This window comes from Bubalus bubalis, chromosome 23 (assembly GCF_019923935.1).
Source record: "Bubalus bubalis isolate 160015118507 breed Murrah chromosome 23, NDDB_SH_1, whole genome shotgun sequence".
Taxonomy (NCBI): Eukaryota; Metazoa; Chordata; class Mammalia; order Artiodactyla; family Bovidae; genus Bubalus; species Bubalus bubalis.
The window spans coordinates 43,414,496-43,425,175 of record NC_059179.1 but is presented as its reverse complement, the minus strand read 5'-3'; the positions used below and the strand labels follow the sequence as shown (position 1 = coordinate 43,425,175).

The 10,680-nt window shown below is 46.9% G+C and overlaps 1 long non-coding RNA gene across 1 annotated transcript; it reads left to right on the top strand.

Moving 5' to 3' along the window:
• Positions 1–3,528: 3,528 nt before the first annotated feature.
• LOC123331301 lies at positions 3,529–7,242 on the top strand. Its single transcript, XR_006547832.2, has 3 exons — positions 3,529–3,740; positions 5,471–5,623; positions 6,899–7,242. It is a non-coding gene; the product is annotated as an uncharacterized LOC123331301 (long non-coding RNA).
• Positions 7,243–10,680: the final 3,438 nt, after the last annotated feature.

Here is a 10,680-nt window from a genome sequence, read left to right as displayed (position 1 = left end):
TCTCCAGTCACCCAGCCCACAACCGCCTAGATCCAAACACCTCATCCTGTCTGTTCTACCTCCCAAATATTTCTCTGTTCTGTCCTGTTCTTCCCATCTCCATCTGCTTGATTCAAGACTCATCACACATCCCAGATTCTAGCCTCTTTGCTAATCTCTTTCTTCTGATCTCTGCACCCCCACCTCCTGCAATCCAGCCCCAGGACAAAGTCAGTGATCTACCAGGGAAGTTGAACCACTCACGTCACTGCCTGTGTAGAATTCTCCAGGGGCTTTCCACTGCCGCAGGGAAAACCTGACCTCCTTTGTGAGCAGTACATGACCCATCACGATGTTTACAATTCCCTTCCATCATAAAACAATAACACATTAAACAGTTTATTATATTTTAACTTAAAACCTACATCATTCATTAGCCAAGAACTTCATGGCATGCCCAGAGCTTTTCTCTGAGACCAAGCCCTTTGCTTGGAGTTCACAGCCTTCTTTCTTATATAAAGCCTGCCCCAAACACATCGCCTATAATTTCCAATTTTGATTTCTTTAAAATAAATGAGAATTTAAAGTCTTGTAAGTGCACATATTTTTTAGGCTTAGACAACTCTCCTCAATATTTTAAAGCCATCTCACCCATGCCTAATTCAATTGCAGTTATTTTTAGTGAGATCCCTTGATAGAAAGAGACTTTCCAAAGAATTAAACTTAGTTTTTGTGGAAATCACTCTCTTTCAGGCTTTCTTATTTTATCATGCATGCATGCTAAGTCACTTCAGTTGTGTTGACTCTTTGCAACCCCGTGGACTGTAGCCCACCAGGATCCTCTGTCCATGGGATTCTCCAAGCAGGAATACTGGAGTGGGTTGCCATTTCCTCCTCCAGGGGATCTTCCTAACCCAGAGATCAAACTCACATCTCTTATGTCTACATGCATTGGCAGATGGGTTCTTTGCCACTAGCGCCACCTAGGAAGCCCCTTATTTCATCAGTTTTTATAAACTGTTTCATTAAAATGACAAGCACAGCTGACCCAGGGAGGGAGTCTGCTGAACCAGGGAGCAGAGGTGTTGGCCCAGGAGAAAACGGCCCTCAGTCCCAGCACGGTGGGCAGTGGGGAGGCTGGGAGTACAGCCCAAGAAGACAGCACACGAGGAGGAGAGCTGTTACTTGGGAATTCTCAGATGGAATAGGTGCTCTTTTAACAAACTTCTGCTTGACTAACCAACACTCCTGTTTCTTTCTATAAAACATCCCACTGGATACCACCCCAAGCCAATGCTCCTCTCCAAGGCAGCCTTTGGACGAACCCATCAACTGCCATTCTAGACTCAAGAACTAAAGTGCTCCTGCTTATTTGGGAAACTGCTTTTCACATTCACTCCTAGATTTCTCTCTCTTCTCATGCAATCCTAAAGTTCAGATTAGGATTTACCAGTCACATGTTCTAAAAGGCTCATCCAAGAGTGGAGAGACTAGGCAGCAAAGTGACGTCTGATTGAACTGCTTTGTGGGGAGCCAGAAAAATGCATTTACAAAACAGGACTAATTCACAGATATTGGGACCAAACTTGGGTTTACCAAATGGGAGAGAGAAGGTGGGAGGGACAAGTGGGAAATATAGGGTGGACAGATATCGTGTGTGTGTGTGCGTGCGTGCATGCTGAGTCACTTCAGTCATGTCCAGCTCTTTGCAACTTCATGAACTGTAGCCCACCAGGCTCCTCCGTCCATGGGATTCTCCAGACCAGAATACTGGAGTGGGTTGCCATGTCCTTCTCCAGGGCATCTTCCTGACCCAGGGAACAAACCCAGATCTCCTGCCTGGCAGGCAGATTCTTTACTTCTGAGCCATCAGAGAAGCCTATAAAATAGATAAGCAACCAGGATATACTGTATAGCACAGGGAATTATACCCATTATCTTGTAATAACGTCTAATGGAGTATAATCTACAAAAATACTAAACCACTGTACACTACACCTGAAACTAACACAACATTGTAAATCAACTGTCTCCAACTAAAAGGAACACACTTGATTCTCATGCTTGCCCTGACCTTCCTTGGGACGAAGGTGGATTGACCCCCAGGATCCAAGCAAGTCATTGCACCTCTCAGTATTTGGACACTTGAGGGGCTGCCTCGAGAATGATTGTGAAGACTGAAGACCACTGCTTAGCTTATTGTTTTTCTAGAATCATCTTCAAAGCTAACTCCTTGCTTTGGTAGGTGTTTATATACTTCTTCCCATCCTCCCCTCCCACACTTCTCACTTCTACATATCGCATAACTTTGGCGTACATAACATTTCTTTCCAAAATTAAAATGTTCTCAGAATGTGGAAGTAAAAGAGAGAGAGAGAGAAAAAAAAAAAAAGGAGGGCAGGGGATGCAGGAAGGGGAGAGGGGAAGGAAGAATAAACAAGAAGGAAAGGAAAGCTGGAAGGAAATTTGCAAACTGGGTGTCTTCCCACCGCCTAGGCCATTTCGCTTTTCTGTAAAGACTTTTGTAAACAGCAGTCTTGCATTAGCTCATTCGCAATGGCAAGTGCTCTTAGCAACATAGTGGTATTCAAATTGGATTTGGGCAATGGACATTCCCTGAAGTAATTTGCACATATTAGCTCCAGAGTTTCAGGAGCCGGAGTTGCTTAGGAGCAGAGACTCTGGCTCCCTGGATTCTGGTGAGTGAGGGGCATGGATGACGGAAGCCAGGGCCACTTGGTACCCGGTACCGAAGGTCCAAGCTCTCCCTGCAACCCAGCCCCCAGGGGAGGCGGTTTTTATCAGCCCTGATTTTCACTAGGCTTGACTATCCCTTGCAGGTTCTCCTGAGGTCAAAACAGCCCATCACAGGGGTTTACAAATATGCTGGGTCTTAGAACCCCCTGGATGAGATCCCATCCAAAACTTACGAAACCAGACCCGAGGAGAGGCAAGGAGTCTGTGTTCTTAGCAGGATGAATTAAGTGACTTTCCAAGGCCTTCCTCAGAGCCACTTTGTATCAGCTCCTCAATATCCAGGCTGGGAAACCAAGCATCCTCTTTCTTCTAGCAAGTTCCCCACAGCTTCCAGCGGCTTCTGGAAAGGGGACAGTTTGACATCTGACCCTGAACCCAGTGATGGTGCTGAAGGCTGCTTAGGGCAGGTGGCATGTAAGAGCAGATTTCCTTCCTCAGGACCCCTGTCTCCTCGGGCACAGGGACTCTTATAACCCCTCCAGGGCTAATGAAACATCCCTGCCTGCCTGGAAGTGGACTTCCACTCTGGGAGACAGCAAAATCTACAGTGAGGATTTTAAATTGGTAGATGATTGGATCAATAAATGGATCAAACTAGACAGGTAGATAGATAAATAGGTCATTTCACGATAGAACATCTGAAATAGAAAATTTTGGTTCATTTCCAAAGACTTGTGGGCCTTGAGCCAGTCTCTCTGCCTCTCCACGCCCCATACGGGTTATCTATAAAGTGAATGAACTGAAGTTAACAGTTCAGCCTGTGCCTGTCTTCCTAAAAGTGCCCCAGGCAGTCACATGGAGGGAGGTCACTTTGAGTGGCAGGCACCGTGTCCCCACTGTGGAGGTGGTGCAGGTAAGAAGAGGAGATGCAGGAATAAATGCCACGTGCAATGGAGGATGGGATCAGAATGAAATGTGGGGCGGAAAGGATTCCCTTAGAAAGGAATAGGAAGAAGAGAGCTGGCTTCCGCTTAAGGGAGACATGTCCAGCCTGGAGGTTCGAGGTGGGTTTTTTTAAAGTATTTATTTGTTTTGTTTTTGGCTGTGCAGGGTCTTGGTTGCTGTGCAGGCTCTTGTCTAGTTGCAGTGAGCGGGAGGCCACTCTAGCTGCATGTGGGCTCAGTAGTTGTGGCTCTTGGGTTCTAGAGTACAGGCTCAGCAGCCTTGGCACACAGGCCCAGTTACTCTGCAGCATGTAGTATCTTCCCCAACCAGGGACCGAACCCATGTCTCCTGCATTGGCAGGTAGATTCTTTATCACTGAACCATCATGGAAGCCCTAGAGGTGGTTTTAAGGGAAGTGGCTGAAACAAGTGGCTTCTGATTGAGGCCACCACTTCCTGAGAAAGACAACTCTGGGGGTAAGGTGGCAAGAAGGTGGGTAACTCAGATTTCCTTGAACCCTTTCCCCATCACGTTGGAGCTCTGCCCATGGGACAAGTGTGACAACGGGGGGCAGTTCTGTCCCTTGGGACGGGGATAGATGGATGTTGAGAGAGGAGAAATTCTCCAAGTAGCATTTCTTCTATAAGGACACGTAGACTGAGCAGAAAGGCTGTGAGCTGGAGAAGACGCACCCCTCACAGAGTTCCCAGGTTAGAACATGGGGCTGGAAGAGCTTCGCGACTTCCAGGAACATTTTCCTTAAGGGAAATGGCATCAGTCAGTGTCCAGCCATGAACAGCCTGGGGTGGTGGTGGTGATGGACGAATTCCGGGCTTGGAGGAGGGGTCCACGTAAGAATCTGGAGACTGTCTACCCATGGGCCCAGCTTTGTGAGCTCGTCCCAGGATCTTGAGGAAGACACTGCTGCTCTGTAGACTCAGTTTTCTTATCTGGAGATAAGGGGATGGAGATCTCCTAGGGTGCCTCTCTTTCAGAGCACTCAAGCCTACGGCTCAGGGAAATACTGTATTGCCAGGAGACTGAATTAGCATGATGTTTCATCTCTGCCTTGGGAAACTGAGTCTCCGATTTGTAACAGTTAGGGCATCATATGAGTGATGTGAATGGGAGACCAGCAAGCCCTGGGGGCCTTCACGTTACAGATGGTGAAACTCCCCCAGTTTATGGTGTCCCTCCAGCAGCAATGTGCATATCTAGCACCCAGATCTTGGTTTCTTATACCCTTCTCCAGTGAAAGGAACCAGGGCTCCTTGGAGCACTGACTGATTCTAGGGCTGAAGAAGGACATATGCAAGATAAGCCCACAGTGTCCCACACCAGAAAGTATGGGAGTGCTAACACATGTGTGCATGCACACACACACACACACACACACACATGGAAAGTGATAAGGCTATGTCAAAGACACACAGGAGCTAACTAAAAGAGCTCCCAAATTGAACAAAAAATAAATATGGTGGTATCAGATTATAACCCAATGTATAAAATAAGTATGAGTCCATACTGATAACTAGATGAATGGATAAACAAGTAAAAGGAGGAATGAGATAAGCCCTCCTATGCAGAAGAATTTCAAAGAATTGATGTGGGCTCCATGCAGTGACTTTATTTCAAAGAATAGAATATGGGAGGCGAGTAGAACAGAAAAAAAGACTAACTTTACAGTGGAGAAATCTTAGGAACACAGAGTAGGCAGTTACAGACACGGTTAGGCAGATGGTTAAAATTAACCTCAACAATGGTAACTCACAGTGATAGTATGTACCCTTGATACAATGTGATGAAAATAGCACCTTACCTCTGTGGTTTTCTTTCCCAAAACCCACAGCGCCAGTGGGGAAAATATCAGACAGATTCCAATAGAGGCACATTCTGCAAAGTACCTGCCTGGTACCCCTCAAGACCGTCAAGGTCATTGACAACACGGAGAGTTCTCAGGTACCGTCAGAACCAAGAGAAGCCTAAGGAGGCAGGACAGCAGGTAATGTGGGATCCTGGCTGGGATCCTGGAACAGAGAAACGGGAGATTAGCTAAAAACGAAGGAAACCTGAGTCAAATATGCGCTTTAGTTTAAAACATTGGTTCATTACCTGTGACACATTAATGTACCACAATAAGGTAAGATGCTAATAACAGGGGAAGCAGGGTTTAGGGTATGCACAAATGCTGTCCCACGGCAACTTGTATACAAATCTAAGTCCATCCTTGTAAATCGACCATATTTCAAAAAAATCTAAAAGCAAATCTAAGTCTCCCCTAAGATTAAAATATTGACAATAAAAACAGCCACGAAAGGAGGACTCACTACATCCTCGGAGTGACTTTGACACGCTGTAAGAGCTACGTTCACGTCCCTCTCTCAGGGCTTTGGTAATTAATCATGCATAATGAATAGATTTAAAATTAGCCCAGGCATTTCGGTAACAGCTGGTGCCCCCAGTCCCCCCCAGAATCCACAATATACAGTTTATTTTGACAGACTGTTCCTGGAAGCAATGGTGGGGGAAGCACAAAAGATTTGCTGGTGCTTGGAAAATGGTCCTCCGGGCCCCCAGCTAAGGGTCTGTCGGGGAAGCTGGGAGCCTGGGTCTACACTTCCATCCTGCCATCAAAGCCCTGGTTGGATCCCTGTACTTCCCACTGATGGGGATGTGTCTGGCCGTATCTGCTGAAGCACGAGAAGTGTGTGTGGATGCCGGCCAGTGCTAGCTGGTGAGGGATGACTGGCTTTGCCCTCTGCCAAAGGACATGCCAGCCTCCTCCTGGCAGGTCGTGGGTGCCATTCCAGGCAGAAGGGCTGATGCTGAGGCTGGACCATGGACAGCTATGCTGGAGGCCATGGATGGGGGTGGAAGTGGGGTGTGATAGTCCAGCATCGAGAAAGGAGTCAGACAGGCCTGGCCCTGGTCTGGGTTCTAATCCCATGAAGCTAAAGATTCATGAGCAATGTACCTCTTCTCTCTGAGCCTCCATTTCCAGTGTGTCGGTGATGAATGCAGGTCTGAAGTCTGACCTGCTGAGCCCCAAGTTCTGATAATCATGCCATCTCTTCTGCCAGCCGATTACTCCCCTAGGATATTCTCAGTTCATTCCTTGACTATTTGGACAAAATAATGTTGTAAATTTGGAGAAACCATAAGCCCTTAGCATTCTGTCCCTAAGTTTTTCAGAGAGCCAGATTATTTACACTTTTCCATTACGAAGCAGTGGAGTTGATGAAATGTCATAACAAAAGCGTTATCTTTCTCACGGCAGTCCACGTGACCCTGCGTGCGTGCCTGCTAAGTCAATTCAATCGTCCGACTCTTTGCGACCCCATGGACTGTATCCCACCAGGATCCTCTGTCCATGAGATTCTCCAGACAAGAATAGTGGAGTGGGTTATCATGCCCTCCTCCAGAGGATCTTCCCGACCCAAGGATGGAACCTGCGTTCTCTCACGTCTCCTGCATTGACAAGCCGATTGTTTACCACACCTGCGAAGCCCTCCATGTGGCCCTAAACCACCAACAATTTGAATGTCCCAAACAATCGTCTTCGTGAATCTCTTGTTCCATACTTACAGCAACTTGATTCATTCTTATTTTAACTCCTTATGTTCCAGAAAATAAATAAAGGCTAATGGGGTACCATATTGGAACCTCTCTGAAGTCCACAAAAGGAAGGAGTTCCTTTACAGCATTTCCTGTCCTTGAGAAATGCTGGAGTCTCAAGTCAGGAAATCTATAAAGCTACTCATTGCCGCCAGACACAGAAGGGTCTGTTGAAGTTCAAGGCCAGGGGAGAGTCCAGTCTTGTAGTGCCTGGGTGTTTAGTGGCTTGAGTAATTCATCTGCCACATTGTTCAAGCCTGGCCAGCTTTTGTATTTCTCCCTACTTCGAACCATGGTCCCAGCATTGGAAAGAAGGAGGCTTGGGTCTGGGTGGGGAAGGTGTGTGCTGGAATGTGGGTGCCTGAGCACCCTCTGAAGGTGTGGCTAGGGTGGCAGAGATGAGAGGCAGTCTCAAAGGTCCCCTAGCCTTGCAGCCCACGGTCCCCACCTGCTCCCTGACCATGTGGGCCTCCAAAGGCCGATGCAGCCAGATTAACCCTGTGCCGCCTCCGGAGCCTCGGTGTGAATTAGGCAGGCGCTCCTGTAGGTGATGACTTGCACAAGCCTCAGCCAAGAACTGAGAGCACCTGGGTTTCCAGCTGGTGCCTAGCCCCACCTGCACCCTGTGTAAGGTACCTATGGTCTAGGGACAACTTGCACCATCGTAAACGGCAGTCCTGAGAAGTGCTGCTTGGCTGGTCCCAACTGTCCTGTCTCCCACATCCTGTGAGCGCCGCTCAGCTCTGCCGCAGAGATCAGAGGGTGGAGGAAAGGTTGCTTGTTTCTTCACCAGCTCCTCCCCCATGGAAACGACTCTGCTCTCTCCTCCTTCGCACCCTCACCATGCCCCGCATCTACTGAGAACCTGGGTGACGTTCCATTTGTTTCTGTCTATTTATTCAACAGGGGAATTTTACACAGGAGAAGATGCACGTCAGTCAGTTCAGTTCAGTCGCTCAGTCGTGTCCGACTCTTGGCGACCCCATAGACTGCAGCACACTAGCCTTCCCTGTCCATCACCAACTCCCGGAGTTTACTCAAACTCATGTCCGTCGAGTCAGTGATGCCATCCAACCATCTCATCCTCTGTCGTCCGTGTGAAGATGCACATGGTCCATGGTAAAAAAAAGAAATGCATGTTAAAGCAACAATGAGAGGTTATTTTCATGTCATATAATCAAGAATTACAAAGAAAGATAACATCAAGTGTTAACATGTAAGCAGGGAAATAGGAATGTTTGTATATTGTCGTGGGAGTGAAAATGGATGAGGGGCTTTTGAAGATCATTTGATAGTAAGATATCAAAACTCCAGATCTAACAATTCCACTTCTAGGAATCTATCCAAAAGAGATGATCTACAAGTCTTCAAAGATTTATGTACCAAAGATGTTCATTGTTTCATTGTTTACAGTAGTGAGAAACTGGAAAGTGAAAACTGTTATTGTTCAGTCATGTCTGACTCCTTGTGGCCCCATGGACTGGAGCCCACCAGGCTTTTCTGTCCATGGGATTTCCCAGGCAAAAATACTGGAGTGGGTTGCCATTCCCTTATCCAGGGGATCGTCCCAACCCAGGGATCGAACTCGGGTCTCCTGGGTCGCAGGCGGATTCTTCGCCATCTGAGCCACCATGGAAGCCCCTTAAGAACTTGGAAACGACCTAGATGGTCATAAACAGGAGCTGGTTCATAAGTCACGTTTATCCTAAGGAATACTGTGTGGGCATTAGTAAGTGCAGTGGGCCTCCTTGAACAGCATGAAAGGGTCTCCAAGACACAGTGTCAAGTGGAGAAAGCACGACAGGAAGGAGACATATAATATAGTCTTATTCATACAAGAAAATGCAGAGCAGCACACACGTGTGTGTAGACGTGTGGACAACACATCCGAGGATCACATAAGCTCTGGGAGAGGAGTGGGAACGATGGAGGAGATTGACAAGAAAAAGGTTCAATAACTGGTGGTGAAACAGGGGCTCCAAACAATTGAGATCACTGATTCGCAATCTGATAAAAACACATAGATGTCTAGATTGACATCTCAAACACAGTTTTCAAAAACTGAAGTCAAATATAAAAATTGAATGATAGAAAAAGTAGCCAAAATTAAGTAAATATTTATGACTTTTGCAGAGGAGTGAGTTTTCTCTAACACTGAGGCTCTGGAAGAAATCACAAGGGAAAGTTGAAAAATTCCACTGCGGAACAATTGGAAACGTCTGTGCAAACTGCCCTCTACAAATTAAGGGAAACAAACAGGCCAGACAAAAGGGATTGCTGCTATGTGGATTGTGCAATAAGTAATTACTCAAATCAAGGCACAAAATAGCCCAGCTAACAAACAGATAAATTGGGACATGTTTGCTTTAGAAAAGGATTCACCACATGTTTCTTTTAAATGGGAAGATCTCCTGGAGTATCTAAAATATAACTCATTTTTTTCCCCAAAAATTCCTCTACCCTAGACTTTCCAGTCCATACCACAGCAGAAATTAAAAAGCCATCTCCGGCTTCCTTGGTTCTCCTTGCTCCCAAGACGCAACGGTCTGGTCCACAAGTGGAAGATGCTGCTGTAGCGGGATGAGCCTCCAGGACTAGGCAGAGGTAACTGCTCAGAGTGTCCCATCCATGACCATTGCACAGTGGCTGTGGGGCAGCGAAAGCTTCTCTGGGCTTCCCTTTCCTCCTCACCTCTGGCCTGCCCCCTCAGATGACCTGATGAGATAACACATGGGTGGAGGCAAGTTCTGCTCCCTGCTGTTTCCTAAGGGCCCGGGACCCAACAGTAACCTGCAGTGTTGCCGTTGTTGTTCAGCTGATAAGTTGTGTCCAAATCTTTGCGACCCCATGGGCTGCAGCATGCCAGGCTCCTCTGCCCTCCACTGTCTCCCGGAGTTTACTCAACGTCATGTCCACTGAGCTGGTGATGCTATCTAGCCATCTCATCCTCTGCCGCCTCCTTCTCCTCCTGTCCTCAGTCTTTCCCAGCATCAGGGTCTTTTCCAATGAGTCGGCTCTTCACATCAGGTGGCCAAAGTATTGGAGCTTCAGCATCAGTCCTTCCAGTGAATATTCAGGACTGATTTCCTTTAGGATTGACTGGTTGGATCTCCTTGCAGTCCAAGGGACTCTCAACAGTCTTCTCCAACACCACAATTCGAAAGCATCAAGTCTTTGATACTCAGCCTTCTTTATGGTTCAACTCTCATATCCGTATGTGACCACTGGAAAAAAAATTGTATCAACCATACCTTTGTCAGTAAAGTGATGTCTAAGTTTGTCATAGCTTTCCATCCAAGGAGCAAGTGTCCTTTAATTTCATGGCTGCAGTCACCATCTGCAGTGATTTTGAAGCCCTGGAAAATAAAATCTATCACTGCTTCCACTTTCCCCCCTTCTATTTGCCATGCAATGATTGGTCCAGATGCCATAATCTTAGTTTTC